At 33.3% G+C, this 16,300-nt stretch overlaps 1 protein-coding gene across 23 annotated transcripts in view; it reads right to left on the bottom strand.

The window, feature by feature from the left end:
• ADGRL3 (adhesion G protein-coupled receptor L3) overlaps window positions 1–16,300 on the bottom strand; it is a 748,795-nt gene that overhangs the window by 228,113 nt on the left and 504,382 nt on the right. The gene's annotated exons all lie outside the window — the stretch shown is intronic.

A 16,300-nucleotide genomic window follows, 5' to 3' on the forward strand; every position in this document is an offset into this window, starting at 1 on the left:
TCTTATGAGTAAAGTATTAAACCTGACTTGAAGGCTGAGATGCTGACTGAAAAAATTGCTAGCTTAAAAAACAAAAGAATCTTCTAATGCTCAAAGCAGCTATAGTTTGCATCCTGATGATTCAGTAAGCAATTAGGATTTTAAGGCAAAAAAGCATCATTACAGAGTCAGTTCAATTTCTAAAGCTACTTTCTATAAAAGTTTCTGTGGAAGTGGAGGACCCACCACCTTCTTCTTACAATGGGAATATGCAGTTATATTTTACACATTTACTATACCAATTTACAGGGCTGTTAATCTCTTTTCCTAAACAAGGAAAGTTAATGATACATAGATTATGATAACAGTTAGAGTAACCTTCCCGTTTCAAGTAATATTCGACTTGCAATAAACTCTGCTGATTCCTCTTATGAGGCACATTTCAAATAATTAATATGGCTCCCTGTTGATAGTAGCTGCTGTTGCTCCCAGCATTTTTCTAGCTAACAGCAGTCACAGTGGAGCAGCTGTAATATACACAGCCCCTCATAATGGTAACTAAGAATATTGTGCATTCACTGGTCATGTTTCAGTGGAATACTAAATGCACTATTATAAAGGAAATAAGACAGTGATTGTGCACTGTTAGCAGTCCATGTGTAATATCGCTTATTAAAAACTTCAGAGTATTTTAATTATAAAAACACCTGATGTTTTTACCTGTGTTGCATACTTGGTTGCAGAAACATTTTTGTTTTTAAGGTCCCATGTCATTACAAATGAATTGGTTTGAAATTTTATTGATCATGTAAGTGAAAATAAGAATCTTTCACTTTGTATTGGTTCAAAATAACCTCAGTATATAAAATATTGATTTCATGTCTAATCAAGGAACATGGCTTTCACCACGAATAATATAAATGCCATGCACTCATATGTACATCGTCTCCTTTAATACAACCAACATCACTCTGAAGATTTAAAGGTAGGGACCATGTTAATATATACAGATTTTTAAATCAAAGAAACAAGTAGCGCAGATTAAGCAACTGGCTCAAACACATGAAGCTAATAAATAGCAAGGCCAGTGGCATTTTGACTCCAAACCTAGTGTTTTCATCTATATCATAATATTTTTCTCAAAGTTCTCAGTATACTAAACCTGAAAAAAAAAAAAAAAAAAGTATAGATTTTAGTGATTACACTCTGACAAGTGCTGCTTTTGGAACTACCAGCCTTGCAATCAGTTTGTAACAGAGTCCTTGTAAACGCCACATTTGCCTGGTCTTGCGATAAGCATGTAATTCAAGAATGTTCCACGAGGATACTGTAGGCAGTTGGAGATCACAGTGTATACAAATACGTTCCTAAGGGGAATGGGAATATCAAAGAGCCAGTAGAATGGGACAGGGATTATTGACAGTCAAGCCTTGAACTTGGTTTGCCATAATAATCATTCTCTGTCCAAGGAGAAAGCTAGCAAACTGCAGGGTGAGATGTGGCAGGGAAAGCCACCAGGGTAGGAACTGACTGAAACTCTGAGCCTCAGGGAAGGTCAAAATGCAGTAATGGATTTCAGTAAGGTGGCTGAGATTTCTGATCTACAGAATAAACACTACAAATTATGGAGTTCATTGACTGCATTATTCTTAAAAAAGATTTCCACTTTACTTTAGATCAGTGGTACTCACACATTTATCTCCACAAAAACACATAAAAGGTAATAAAACCTATTTTAATCTGTGCTTAACTAAGGCAATGATTCTCAGTAAAGTAATCGCTCTTCATCAAGGAACATGGGGAGAAAAAACACAGTTTGAAAAAAACAGAACAAAATAAAACAGTGACTCTCAAAGTTCCACCTTCCCCCATTAAGAATTACTGCAAAATAACAGTAATAAGCTAAACTCCAGTTAAAATAATAAGTTCCATAAATATTTCTCTTAGACTTTATGGTGAATAATGGTCAACAAAAATGTAATCAGTTCAAAAAGACCTTAGGGAGATTAAAGCACGGCAAACACATATTATTTTTAAAGATTTGACAAGAATACTCTGAGGAAACATATCTGTTCTCATTCATCACATTTTCCACCAGGATCTGCTGTCTTAAAAAAGGTTTGTATATCCAAACATGTGATTACTGCTTCTATGTTTGCCCTTATTTTTCCAAATTCAAAAGACATATATCTGCTTATTTTTCCTCTTGAATTTCATTTCACTTTTTTCTGAATATTAAAGCAAAAAAATCATAGAGATTTTTGACTAGAAATACATTCATTCTATAAATTAATTTGGAGAATAAATATTTAAAATATTTTGTCTTCATGTCATTGAATGAATCTGCATTTGAATTGCTTTTTAATAAATAGGAATTAATCATTTTTTCAAGTTTTCTATATTTTGGTTATAAGAATATTTCATTGTTTATTTTAAGTTTGCTAGCTTCACCATGCCAGATAAAATTTTTTAATTGTCTTGATAACTTTCATTGAACTTTTTTGATGGTTACTGTTGGAATTATTAGTTATTAACTTTAACCTTCCTAGCTACTTAGTGCTAGATACACTGATAATAACATCAGTTATATTTTCTGTGATCTTTATTTCTTATATGAAATGTACTCCCAGGTTAAGATTCACCTATATACTCTCATATTCAGGTTAAGAATTATTTTATATACTATGTATTTAATAATTTTGTGCCACAGCATTTGAATTTTAAAGATTGATTTTATAGATGTAATTTAGGGCATAGAGTTTCCTGGTGCTGCTATATCTGACATTTTACTTTAAGTTCCACCAAAGTACTTACAAAGAATGAACAATGCTTAATGATAGATTTATAAAAGAATTTCAAAGAATTATAAAGCAAGAGAAAAAATAAAAGCTTCTTGGTTTTGCTAAAGGATCCAAAATCACAATGGCAATAAGGAAATAGTTGGGTAGCTTATGGATCAGTTTTTATTTAGTTTTTAGTCTAGGTAAATGATACATTTTCATGGCGATGTCATATATGTATGTATGTATGTATGTGTATATATGTTATTTTTCTGCATTGATATATAATTTACATGTAAAATTCACCCATTTCAAGCATAGAATTAAATGGTTTCTAGCATAATTATAGATTTGTGCAACCACCACAATCAATTTGAGCCAGTTTTCATCACCACACACACAAACACACGAGCGCAAAATCCAAAGCTCATCAGTAGTCACTTGCCATTTCCTCCCAATCCACCCCAGCTCTACGCAACCACTCATCTATTTTCCATCTCTATAGATTTACCTATTCTGGACATTTCATATAAATGGAATTATACAAATACATACTTGTTTGTGATCAGTTACCTTCACTCAATATAGTATTTCAAAGCTCATACATGTGGCACCATGAATCAGTACTTTATTCTCTTTTGCTGACAAATAGTATTCCTCTGTACATACTTGCCACATTTTATGTATCTTTCATCAATTGCTGGATATTTGAGATCATTTCCACCTTTTTACTATTTTGAAAAATGCTTCCCTGGACTTTAATATACTATTTTTTGTGTCAACATATGTCTTTATTTTTCTTGAACACACACACACACACACTCAGTGCGAAAAAATTGTATACACATTTTAAGGAAGGAAAACTGTATTAAAATTGTAATACTCAATATATACTGATAACAAAAGATGAATACAAGTCACATTTGTCTTCTGCAATTGCAAAAGGTACTCAAAGTGGTTGTGATCAGCGTCCAGACACTTCTGATTATGGCAAACTACTTACTGCTTGAGCAATATTGACCAAAGTGTCCACTTGTATACATTTTTTTTGCACCCCTGGTGTATACATATATCCAGCAGTGGAATTTCTGAGTCATGTAGTAACTCTATGTGTAAACTTTTGAGAAACTGTCAGTCTGATTTCCAAAAAAGCTGTACCATTTTCCTTTTCATTAGGAGTGCATGAAGGTTCCAACATTATAAAGATTTTTTTTTTTCAGGTGGTAGGGTAGTTAAATCAGGGCTGATCATATTTTGACATAATTAATACTAAGACGATTGTGAAATCTGGGAAAGAAACAATCTCCTCAAGATAATATAGAAAGATGAAACAGAGTGTGGGTAAGAAGTTATATAGTTCGTCTGCTTTGAGAGAGAAGAAGGAGAAAAATAAATGATCTATGTAGACTGTCCGGTGTCAGGTATGCCAAAGATGTTGGAATTGTAAGGGAGCTGCTGGTCAATACAGCTCAGCACTAGAGCAAACACCCAAAGGCCATTATGGATTTTGGAAAAGCCATTATTTTTCTATCTGCAATCTCTTTTTCAACTTTCATTCAATTTCTATTTCATTGCGGAATCATGTGCAATTTCTACTGAAGTTCAAATACAGAAAAGACTTGGACCAGCAAGTCTTTTCTCTCTCTCTTTCTCTTTCTCCTGTCAATACTTAAGCATCAGAGCACAGAAATACATTCTTATAACCATAGAATTTGGAGGGAAAAATACATTTGATAGCTTATAGTCTCAATCCTACATCTTAGAAGGAGCAAACTCACATCCGAAATTGATGACTTTCAAAAGTCAAATCAGGTGGTGGTTGTCAACAGTGATGTCAGAGGAAAGTAAGAAAAGGGAATGCTTTATAGTGAGTCTGCAGAAAACTGCCCACAGCCCTCATCTTCTCTTTCCTCTGAGGCCTTGATTAGTAAGCCGTAATTTTCAAGTGTGTGTGGCATGATTTTCAGTTTTGTTCACACATTAAAAAGGTTTAGAGTCATTTGCTTATGAAAATGTGCACATATTTCCCTCTACTAGGCTTTGTCTGCAAACTAAAAGCCATTTAGAAAAATAGGTAAGATCTGGCCTGGGGAACAGGATTGCCAGTGTTGATATCTGAACTCTGCAACTTCTTAGCCATATAAATTATTAGCAACAACTATCAAGCTGTTCAACTTCCACGTGCCTCAATTTCCTCATTTGTATAACAGGGCTTATAATAGCACTGACCTCATAGGGATGTTTTGAAAACTCAACGTATATTTATACATATATAGTAATTAAAGCAGTGCTTGGTACATACCGTGTTTCCCCGAAAATAAGACCTAGCCAGACCATCAGCTCTAATGCGTCTTTTGGAGCAAAAATTAATATATGACCTGGTCTTATTTTACTATAAGACCAGGTATAATGTAATGTAATGTAATATAATATAATATAATTAATATAATATAATATTGGGTATAATATAATATAATACCGGTCTTATATTAATTTTTGCTCCAAAAGACGCATTAGAGCTGATGGTCTGGCTAGGTCTTACTTTCGGGGAAACACAGTAATAAAGTACTAAGAATTTTTAGCTATTATTATTATTATTATTGTTATTATAAATTATTTCATTCATTAATTCATCAATTAGTATTAGTTGAATGCCTAATACATACATGACAGGTGCCTTTATAGATGGTTGGCATACATCACACCAACAAAATGAAGGATTACCCACATCCTTATGCGGGGGCGGCAGTGAGTAAGCAATTAACACAATAAATACATCAATAGTATCATCTGTGCCAGATGCCATGGGCAATGGAAACAAATTAGAACAGACTAAAGGGGATCAAGATTGGGGGAAGGGACACAGATTGTACTCTTAAATACAGTTATCAAAAAAGGCCTAACTTAATTTCCATGAACTGCATTTGAACAGTTCAGGAGAAGACAATCTGACTTTTATAGGAAACTTGAAAGTTAAAAGTATAGATAAGGGCCCACATTTAATTTTAATAACTAAGAATAGAAGAACAAAACGTCCTGGTATTAGATGCTTTTCCTAACACATTTATTTCAAATTTATATATCCATTGTCATTTAATAATGTGACCAATGACTAAAGAACACATAAATAAAATACAAAGATATGCATACAACTTTCTTCATAAAGTAAAAACAGATTTTACTATCCTCAAGTTCCCATTGGTTTCTCCAGTTACACCATTTTTCAACACAAATGTTCTTCATTTTCTATATATACTGTAAACAAGTTTAATAGTTTGCATCCCTCCAGGCAGATTTTATGTCTGTTTTGTTTGTTTGCTTTAGAATTTCAACTTCTGATCTTGATTATTTCCTCTGGAGATATGACACTTCCCCTCCTTTAAAAACAATAAAATGGATCTCACATTTTTGCTCCTGGGATTTTTAATAGTGTCATTTTCCTTTTACAATCTTTACGATGATTGCAAGTTACATCTCCACACCTCTCTGCTCTGCTACAATAATGATTCCATGTGGAATGTGGGAACCTGTATTAAACTACATTTAAGAATAGCATATGGGTTTTTTCTAAGTTTTTCTAATACTTTGAAAGTAGCTAAGCCTGCCTCAAAAATAAAAGTAAAAAAGTGTATTTCCTTGTTGAAAATAATCTCATCTACTGATAAAAAATACCAGAGGTCAATGTGGTGTTTGTGCTTGCGGAAAATTGGGTATACCTAGCATTTATAACAGCTTGCTTTTTTGTCTTCAAATCCCACTCTGACTATAACCATCTGCCATTTATAAAGTCAGCTTTCAGGTGAAGATGTAAACACCAATCAAAAGTAATCATCAAAGAAAGGAGTTGTCAAGTTGCCAATTTGATACCTATCTTTCACTCTGGTTTCCTTTCCCCCTACATCATATTACTCATACGTATTTTCAGTGAAGTTAGTAAAATATGCAATAGCTGAGAAACAACTACATGCTTGATTTATTGAGAATATAAAGTCATTGATGGAGAAGCAAAGGTCACTGACGGGCTCCTGCCCAGTGGATATTACTTACCAAACACAAAAAAATAGACAGAGTAATATGAAGCAATGGCAACTTTCTTATTTTATTTTATTTATTTTGTGTGTGTGTATTTCATTCAGCAAATATTACTTCCGTAGCCCATCCCACTCTGTGACCAGTATTAACAAAATCATATGAATAGGATAATATAATCCTCCCATTGAGCAATGCCAGATTAAGCAATTATAGTGGAGTATGATATGATCTGGATGGAGATGACAGAGAAGAGCACGATGCTAGCACCCAGCTGAGGTGAGGGACGCGAGGAAAGAACAGCACAGGAGGACGCTGACACTGAGGAAACAGCAAGTGGTAGTCTCATGAAAGGTTATGGCACGCATGGGGCACAGAAGGACCATTGTAAGTGGATGACTACAGATCAGATGAGTAAGAGGAACAGGTGACAGGGCACCACAACTTGAGGGTGAGCAAAACTACAATTAGAAAAACAATTTAAAAATTCAAAACAAAAGGAAAGGATAAAGAATCCACGTGAAGGGGAACAGAATATGCCATCCCAAAATACGCCACTTTGGCCTATTGATTATTTTGAATTAAAGTTACTTAGGAAAGAGCAAGGTTCAAAAAGAATTATCTGACCCTTCTTTGTCCCACTAAAAGCAGGAAATAAATCTCTCATGGGAAACGTACATGCCCTGTACCAGGAGGGTAGAAGTCATCCTTATCACCAAATACAGGGAATTCAGGGCCAAGAAAGCTGAATAAACAAACCCATTATTTATTCACTAATTTACTACCTAAGCCCAAACCCCTATGTCTTGTCAATTCTTCACAGATGTATGGTTTCTTTGTCTAAAAGGTATAAAAGCTTCCTGCTATGGTCACTTTTTTGAGTCTCATATTTTTAAGGAGCCCCTGTACATAAAAAATCAAATTTGTTTTAGAACTGTTAATCTGTCTAATGTCAACTTGATTACTAGACCAGCCAGAGAACCTAGACAGGAAGAAGGGAAAGCTTTCCACCCCTACACATGCCTATCATCCAGCTTCATCAATGGTAAATTAAGGATGTATATTGTTTCTTCTCCCTCCGCCCATGCCTCCTTCCCTATCCCAGAATATGTTGAAGAAAATCCCAGACATCATATAATTTCATCAGGAAACTATTTGAGTATGTATCTGCAAAATATAAGACTTCTTTAAAAAGTAACTATAATACCATTATAATACATAAAATTTAGAAGACACATTATGAAAAATTAATTTAATGTAAAATTGATAAAGCAATTGTCAGGAAGACATCAACAAGTCTGAAAGACATTTTTCAGCTTGCAATATATCACATTGGTCCTGGTGTTGAAACGGTGTTGGACTGAGGAATGCTTTATATTTATAAAGAATTTCAGGTGCTCACAAATGTAGAGGGAGATTTATAAAACTGTGTTTTTCTTTCTTTCACAAGCATGAAACATAGACTTGGTAGTTAAATGACAAACACTGAATTTTGTAAGCATCACTTCAAAATTATTCCAAAAACTCTGAAAAACCTATCATAGCAAGCATTACAACAAACTAGAAAAATATAGGAAAAGAGAAAGAAATCAAGCACTTATCTTCCTGAATTTCTAGTTTTTAAACAATCCTTCAAATATAAATAGGAATGAACACATTAGAAAACTGAAGATCAGATTAATAAAAATGGTGTGTTTTTTTAATATTAAGAAGCACCGTGTGAGGAAAACACTGCTTCCCATTAAAAAAATATAGTAACTAAAGCTCCATAAGGTTAGGTGTATTTTCAAAGGGTACACAATAGTGTGTATGGGAATTAGGATTCAAAATCCAGAGACCAGTTCTTTATGCTCATGGCCCCCACATCCTATAAATATACCCACAAGAGTGGGGAGAGAAGGCAAATATACCATAATTTCTGAAAGATTAGACATTTTTAGTTCTCGCTTCCAAGCTCCCTAAAATGAAGTGTTTATATTACTAAAAGACTAAATCATAGGATGATCAAGATTGTGAAATCGCTTTTCTCAGACAATGAGTACAACATTGCCTTCTACTTAACAAGAGGTTACATATATTAGCCCTTTCCTGGCATTGCTTTTTTTAAATTTTATTTTAATGGAGGCCTTAGAAAGTTTTAGGGTTCAGTAATATAGATCTCCTTGAATGATTCTGATTTCTAAAGGCTCGAATAAGGACCTTTGACATGGACCCCCCACACACACACCTCACAAGTACTAATATCTTTACTATTCTTTATCATCATTGTAAGGAGCCCAAATGTAGCACAGAGTGAGAAGAAAATACTTTACTATTGAAGCAGCTAATATGCAGGTCTGTTCCAGTAAGGGTGTGAGTCCTCAGCGTAGGGAGCTGTGAAAAACTAGATTAGAAAAGTCAAAATTTGGGCAACACAGGCAAACATAATCGTGTAACATTAGCATGAACACAGGGGTCAATAATTCTTGTTGATCAATTAGGATAGGACATGCAAGAAGATGTTCCTAACATCTTTTCTGCCAGAACAAGTCTGATTGAGGAATTAAATCTCAAATATTTAGATGAATGCGTCCCCAAAGATGCCCACTTCCTAATCCCCAGAATGGTGAATATGTTCTCACATGGCAGAAGGGAATCTGCAGAGGTGATCAAGGCTGAAGGGGGAGATTATCCTATCTAATCACAGAAATTCTTAAAAGCTAAAAAGGGAAGCAGAGGAGTCCTTCAGAGTGATGTAATGTGAGCAAGATGAAAGAAGGAAGAGAACCAAGGAATGGGGGCTGCTTCTAGATGCTAGAGAAGACAAAAATCCCAAAATTTATATAAAGAACGGATTTTAGCCTTCTGAGACCATGTGCAACTTTTGCTCTAGAGAAACGTAAGATAACAAGTTTGAAATATTGAAACCTCTAAGTGTGTGATAACATGTTACGGAACTGATAGAAAACCAATACACAACTTAATAACTGGTATTCATCTCAATTCTGAAAAAAATCCTGTTGTTATTAAATCTACTAATTATTTGAATACCTAATACATGCACATGGTATACATTCAGCTGAGATGACAGCATCTAACCAACGTGATGACCTCCCACAGGCAATCTATCATTCTGGTACCTTGCATATCTTTCTGGAGTTATTCTATGATCCCTATCACTGTCTCTCTCTCACCGATATTTATTTATTTGAATTGTTGCCATATTAAAACACCCGGATATTCTTCATTTTGTTAAGCCTCTTCTATAAAGTAATTTAGATCTTCAACTTCCTAACCATACCTTCCTAATAAATATAGACTCCTGTATTCCAATATTAAGAATGCACCACATTCTAAAATGTCACCAATTGCACCTATAACATGACTTTCTTTTAACCAGAGATAGGAGAATATTTCACAAGACAATGTAATGACTTGATGATTGCAACTAAATGATAAGCATAAAACACAACTATACAGAGTGAATTGGTTAATTAGACAAAACAAACTATCACAGATGGAGTGGTTTCTTTAGAAATCATCTAGCCCAACTTCTGGCATTTAGGAGGAGTAAATAGGCACAGATAAGATACAAGACACACCTAAGATCACTCTCTAGTTAAGGGCAGAAGCATGCATAGGATAATAGTTATACAATTCCTAGTTATGTGTTCTTTCCTCTATGCTACTTGGTCTCTGTATCTTTATCTCTGTATCTTGATATATATATATATATCAAGGCTTTATTTTTTTTAAAGCAGTATCAAATTTACAGCAAAATTAAGAGGGAAGGTACAGAGATTTCCCATATATCCCCTGCCCCCATACATGTATAGCCATTATCAATGTCCCTCATCAAAGAGGTACATTTGTTACAATTGTTGAACCTACATCGACACATCATAATCACCATAGTATTGGGGCTCACTCTTGGGTTTTTATATTTTATGGGTTTGGACAGTACATAATGAGATGTGCCAATCGTCATGGTATTATGTAGAGCACTTTCTCTGCCCTAAAAATCCTCTGTACTCCACCTATTCATCCCATTACCTCTTTTCTTTATATTTTTATTTTAATGATAGAAAATGTAGCAACTATGTTGGCTAACAAAATAGGGCTAGGAAGGCTACCATACAGGGGAATTAAAAAGGTTTTATCTAGAAATAAGATTTAGAGCCAATCCACTATTTTGAAATTATATGTCACAGATTTACTGTGAGAATGAAACTAAGTGACATAATAATTATTAATGTCTAGTACAGAATCAAGGTTCATTAAATGTGAGTTTCTTCACCTTTCCTAACCCTTTGATAAATATTTGATTTTGGGTTAATTCATTGCTATGGTGTGCATTTCTTATATTCAAATATTTCATGGCGTTTAAATAATTGAATAGTTATTCTATGTAGGATAGTGATAATGAAGTAGATAGCTATGACCTTCTTGAGGACTGTTCGAGAATGAGTCATTCTAAAATAATTGTAATGAATTATCTAATTTTAGTTTTCTACCAGTTATTGATCCTAGAGCTTGCAAAGACAGAGTAACTCTTCAACTAAAATAACGACAAAAGAGATAGAAAGGAACTGTAAATGGACTTTCATTAATTCCCTCAAGTACTCATTTATTCATTAGGACAGTATTTAATAAGAGGCTACTATATCACTCATACCAGGTGCTGGAAATAAACCAGTGAACTGTTAACTCTTGGAAATTATAATCGGAGATATAAAATTATGGGCTTCAATTGGGAAAACCCTTTGCTTAGGTAAAGGAACCCCAATAAATATGTGGGTGATTTATAGTAGATGTTCAATAAACACTTATTATGTTTTGTCTATAAGAAAGACAAAAATAACCTTGATAATTGAGAAGTAAAGTCTCCTTGGGTGACTCAGGAAAGTCCAGCAGAGGAATGAGCACAAAGGGGATGCTTCGACCTGTAAGACTGAAGTTGTTTGTCATGTACACTCTCCTAATTCACTTGTGATATTTGGAAACATGATTCATCTGATTATAAAGTACTTTTGAAGAGAAAGGAAAAGATGAGGTGTTTTCCATGATATTTGATTTATGGCAAAAATTATATAAAGGGCATACTCTATGGAATTTCTTATATAAATATTTTTATATTTCAGTGTACCTATCAAAACTTAATGTTAAAAAAAAGATATCAATTATTTAACCTTCTTCAACATGCAGTCTAGAAATCCAAGAAAACAAAAGGGTAAATAAACTGTATACTCATTTTTCTGTTATGAAAATGTGTAAAATACTTTAAAATGTTTTTCTCCACAAATTCTGTACTACTTGGAAAGATGTGATCAGTAAGTATGTATTTCTATATCTATATCTATATCTACATCTGTGTCTATATTTATATTTATAGTCACATACACATACACACACCTTGGCAAACCTCAAATAACTATAGGATTGCTTAACTTGTTTTAACATTTGCTATAATTTTATAAATAATGAGACCAAAACATTATTTTACCTCTCTAACCTGCCTTATTTGGAAATCTAAATGAACACATTTAGTGGAGACTTTATGAAGGAAAATTCAGATATAAGACTCCCTGAGGGTTGGGAGCATAACAACTTCAGCTTCTATGTCTTCTTAGTCATCCTAGGACTCGCTCAAAAGTCCCAGACATTGTAAGAACTCAATGCATTTCTGGTGAAAATTCACATTAATATGTAAAAAAAATAATTAAGACAAATGTTAAAATTTTTACACTTCTAATCATAAACAAGGCAAAAAGTAAAACTCTGGGAAAATTTATTTCAAAAATAGAAAAAAATCCACAGTGTAACTAATTTTGTTTAATTGAGAAATGTTACAAATTTGGTAACTATGTTAACTCTCTCAGCCTGTTCATTTTTAGCAGAAAACATTCATGGGGTTGTTGAAAAGCCAAATGAGACAGATACTAGTTCCCCAAATACAGAATTTAACGCAATGCATTTAGGAAAATTCGATCTTTAAAAAAATAGTCTTCTGTTGTACGCTTATCAATTTTATTTTCCCAAAATAATATAATAATTAAGTAGGTGGCAATTATATCATTATGATAAACTGAAAAATTTCAATAAATTGGCACTACGCTTCTATTATTTAATCTGTATTTAACAGAACTTAAAATAGTTGATGTCATAAAGGAAAGATTGAAATTATGTTCAGGAGAAAGGGTTATAATGCCTGAAAAGGGATATGAGAATTACTTCAAAGGAGAACTAGCAGGTGAAAATTTGCTTCTAGAACCACAGGAAGAAGGAGCAAGGGGAAAATATACACCAGGGGTGTTCACAACAAAGAGGTTTGTTCCCTAGAATACAGAGCTGGGAAGCTAGCCTGCTGTGCATGTGTTTTTAAAGTTCTGCTTCAAAGGCTATCCTAGCATGCTAAGAAACACATGCTAAATTTTCTTCTTCTTCCTGCTGATAGATCAGAAAACATCTGGTAACACTAACTAGAAAGAAGAATGGTAAAGCATGTTAAAGGTACCTGAAACAAGGTTCATAGGTGGATAGCAAGAAATGCTAACACCTCCTCCTTAGCCCCCATCCCCAGTGAAAGGTCCAGGATGTGAGAAGTATCAGTCTGGATTTGAGTAAATGTTATCAACAGAGCAGTGTGACAATACAGATCTCAAAATAAAAGCTACTCATCATGCATTACTTTCAAATGATACCCATCAGGCATTTTTCCTCTCAACTCCAGAGTCAGTTAATGTCAGATAAGGCAGATCTATAGGACAATTAGAATGAGACTTCTGCATACCAGAATCATAGTAAACTAAACACACATCAACTAACTTCAGGGAAGACTGGAAAAATTCAAATATATTCATTATAGGCACAGTGTGCAAAGAAGTTTTTTTTATGTATAACAATAATAGTTAGACAACATAATAAAGAACCAGAGGCTATATATATACACACACACACATATATACACATATATATATACACAATATATATACACATACGTATTATATACATGCATTGTATTATATGTATATATAATACGTATGTGTATATATATGTATATATGTTTATATGTGTGTGTATATATACACATATATACACATATACATATATATACATATATACATATATACCCATATCTACATATATACACATATATACATATATATATACATATATATACATATATATATATATACTTCGTTTGTGATATGAACTGTTCTTTTAAAGAAAGACTGGAAGATACTTATTTTCCCCACAATTAGGTCAGAATTTCTCCTTCCTTTTCATCAATTCTTGTGATCTGTGAGAGGATCTCTCAAGAAGACAGCCCAGCAGGTTCTGCCAGCATGTTCAACTAATTGACAGAGATCAATATATGCCCCCAAAGATATGAAATGAGAAAAAGGTACTGAATGCATTGGCTTTCAAAAGCGGAATCAGAATGACCCAAGCATAATAAGACCAGATTGGCACATAGAGAAATAAAAGGATAGGGTTATTCTCCCAGGATGATGACAGTGAATTTTACCACCTAATTCTTTTCAATAAACTCTAAAATATATCATTGTATAGAATGAAATTGCCTGTAGTGAAATTTTGACAACTCCCCTCTGTGTGCTAAAGTGCTGTCAGCTGAAAAATCTGAACTCTCTGCGCAAGTTGTTCATTTTTGAAAGATTTATCCTACTTTTATGTTTGAAAGTCTTAATCAAAGGAATTTGAAAAAGTTAGAATTCAGCTTTACGTTCAAAGAATGGGAAGCACTATTAGCATAATTTGCAGGTACTAGGCATTTATATTAGTTATCTATATAAAGCAAAACTTGTCATAAATTGAAAAAGTTATAAACAATATAGAGTTTGATTTTAAGATATCACATATTCTATTTTAATATAATATAGTTTTTGTAGTTATGCCATATTAATGGATAATTTTATGTTTTTCTCTTAGACAGAAATATTTCCATATTTCTAAAAATGTCATTCTATTTCTTCATTGCAACTTAATATATGATTAAATCAATCTCTTGGCTCCTATTATATCTTTATTTTTGTGAAAATTTTGCATATTACAGTCTTATTTACTTTTCCTTCAGACTTCAAGGAAACAGTATCTGAAAAGAGATACTTCAGCTTGCCTTAAGTGAGACTAAAGTGTTAACTCTTATTCATAAAAGATTTTACGATTTATATTTGGTGAAACAGCAATGAAACAATAAATATGACTACATGTTTATAAAAAATAAAATACCTCTAGTACTGTAAATTTAGATTTTTTTTGTCATAGAGAATTATGTGTCTGTTTTCTTTTTCAGCATCCCTTTATTTCAGGATGCATGTAGCATTTACTACTCATACTGCTTAGTTTAAATACGTTGGGTAGGGCTGACCCTCTCCTGTATCCTCTAAAAATCTGAAAGGTAAGTGTATCACCGAGGTTTGGCCACTCAAATATATCAGAAGACACAATCAAATTCTTCCCTAGAGCTTGCTTGTGCTAATAGGGAGAAGGGATGTTTCTTCTATGAGAATCTGAGCTCCATGAAAAACATAGGCTTGAAGATGCCTGTGGTTATCCTGTTGCCCTGCGGAAGAAGTGTATCTGAAAAGGGAGCTAGTCAGAAGCAAGCAGAGTTTAGTTTAGTATGATAGAGCCTTGACAACAGAATATGAACACCTCCTTTTAGGTCTGAAGCAAGCCTCACTCTTTAGATGGCAGGTATCTGAGACATTCAATTCCTTCTTTTAGCTTTAGCTAATTTGAGTTGGGCTTTACATACTTTAAAACAAACGCATCTTGATTAATACTGTATATGCAGGCATAGATATATGCATGCGTATCTGGGAAGCAAAAGTATTTTCTTCCTTTAATAAGTGCACACTATAAAAGGAAGTTAATCACCTCAGCTTTTTTTTCCCTAGGCCATTCAAAAATTTAGTAACACGGTTTCAATTTAATTAACTCAGCCACATATAACTCAACTAACACATCGGGATATATTACTTTTTGAATGGGGATATTTGGAGGGCTAATATGGTTCTTTTAAAATTATTTATTATCAATGCCCTTAAAGTGCTTATTAATTAGCAATAAAGGGGAGACACCTTAGGAAATGTAGATAGCAATGTCTACAAATAAAAAATAGAGAAACTTGCTACATCACTTCATATGTTAGTGAGGGAGAAACCCTCATATTATTTTACATTTATTCATAGAATATGAGGGCTAATATGGTTCTTTTAAAATTATTTATTATCAATGCCCTTAAAGTGCTTATTAATTAGCAATAAAGGGGAGACACCTTAGGAAATGTAGATAGCAATGTCTACAAATAAAAAATAGAGAAACTTGCTACATCACTTCATATGTTAGTGAGGGAGAAACCCTCATATTATTTTACATTTATTCATAGAATATGAAGTCATTAAACCATTAAGGAACATATTCATTTCTGGAAATTAATTATGTCAAAATAGAAAATGTCTGAAATACTGTTATATCTTGATAATGCATTTTAGAAACACTAGGCATCA

The sequence above is a fragment of the Rhinolophus sinicus genome, linkage group LG02, assembly GCF_036562045.2.
Source record: "Rhinolophus sinicus isolate RSC01 linkage group LG02, ASM3656204v1, whole genome shotgun sequence".
Lineage (NCBI taxonomy): Eukaryota > Metazoa > Chordata > Mammalia > Chiroptera > Rhinolophidae > Rhinolophus > Rhinolophus sinicus.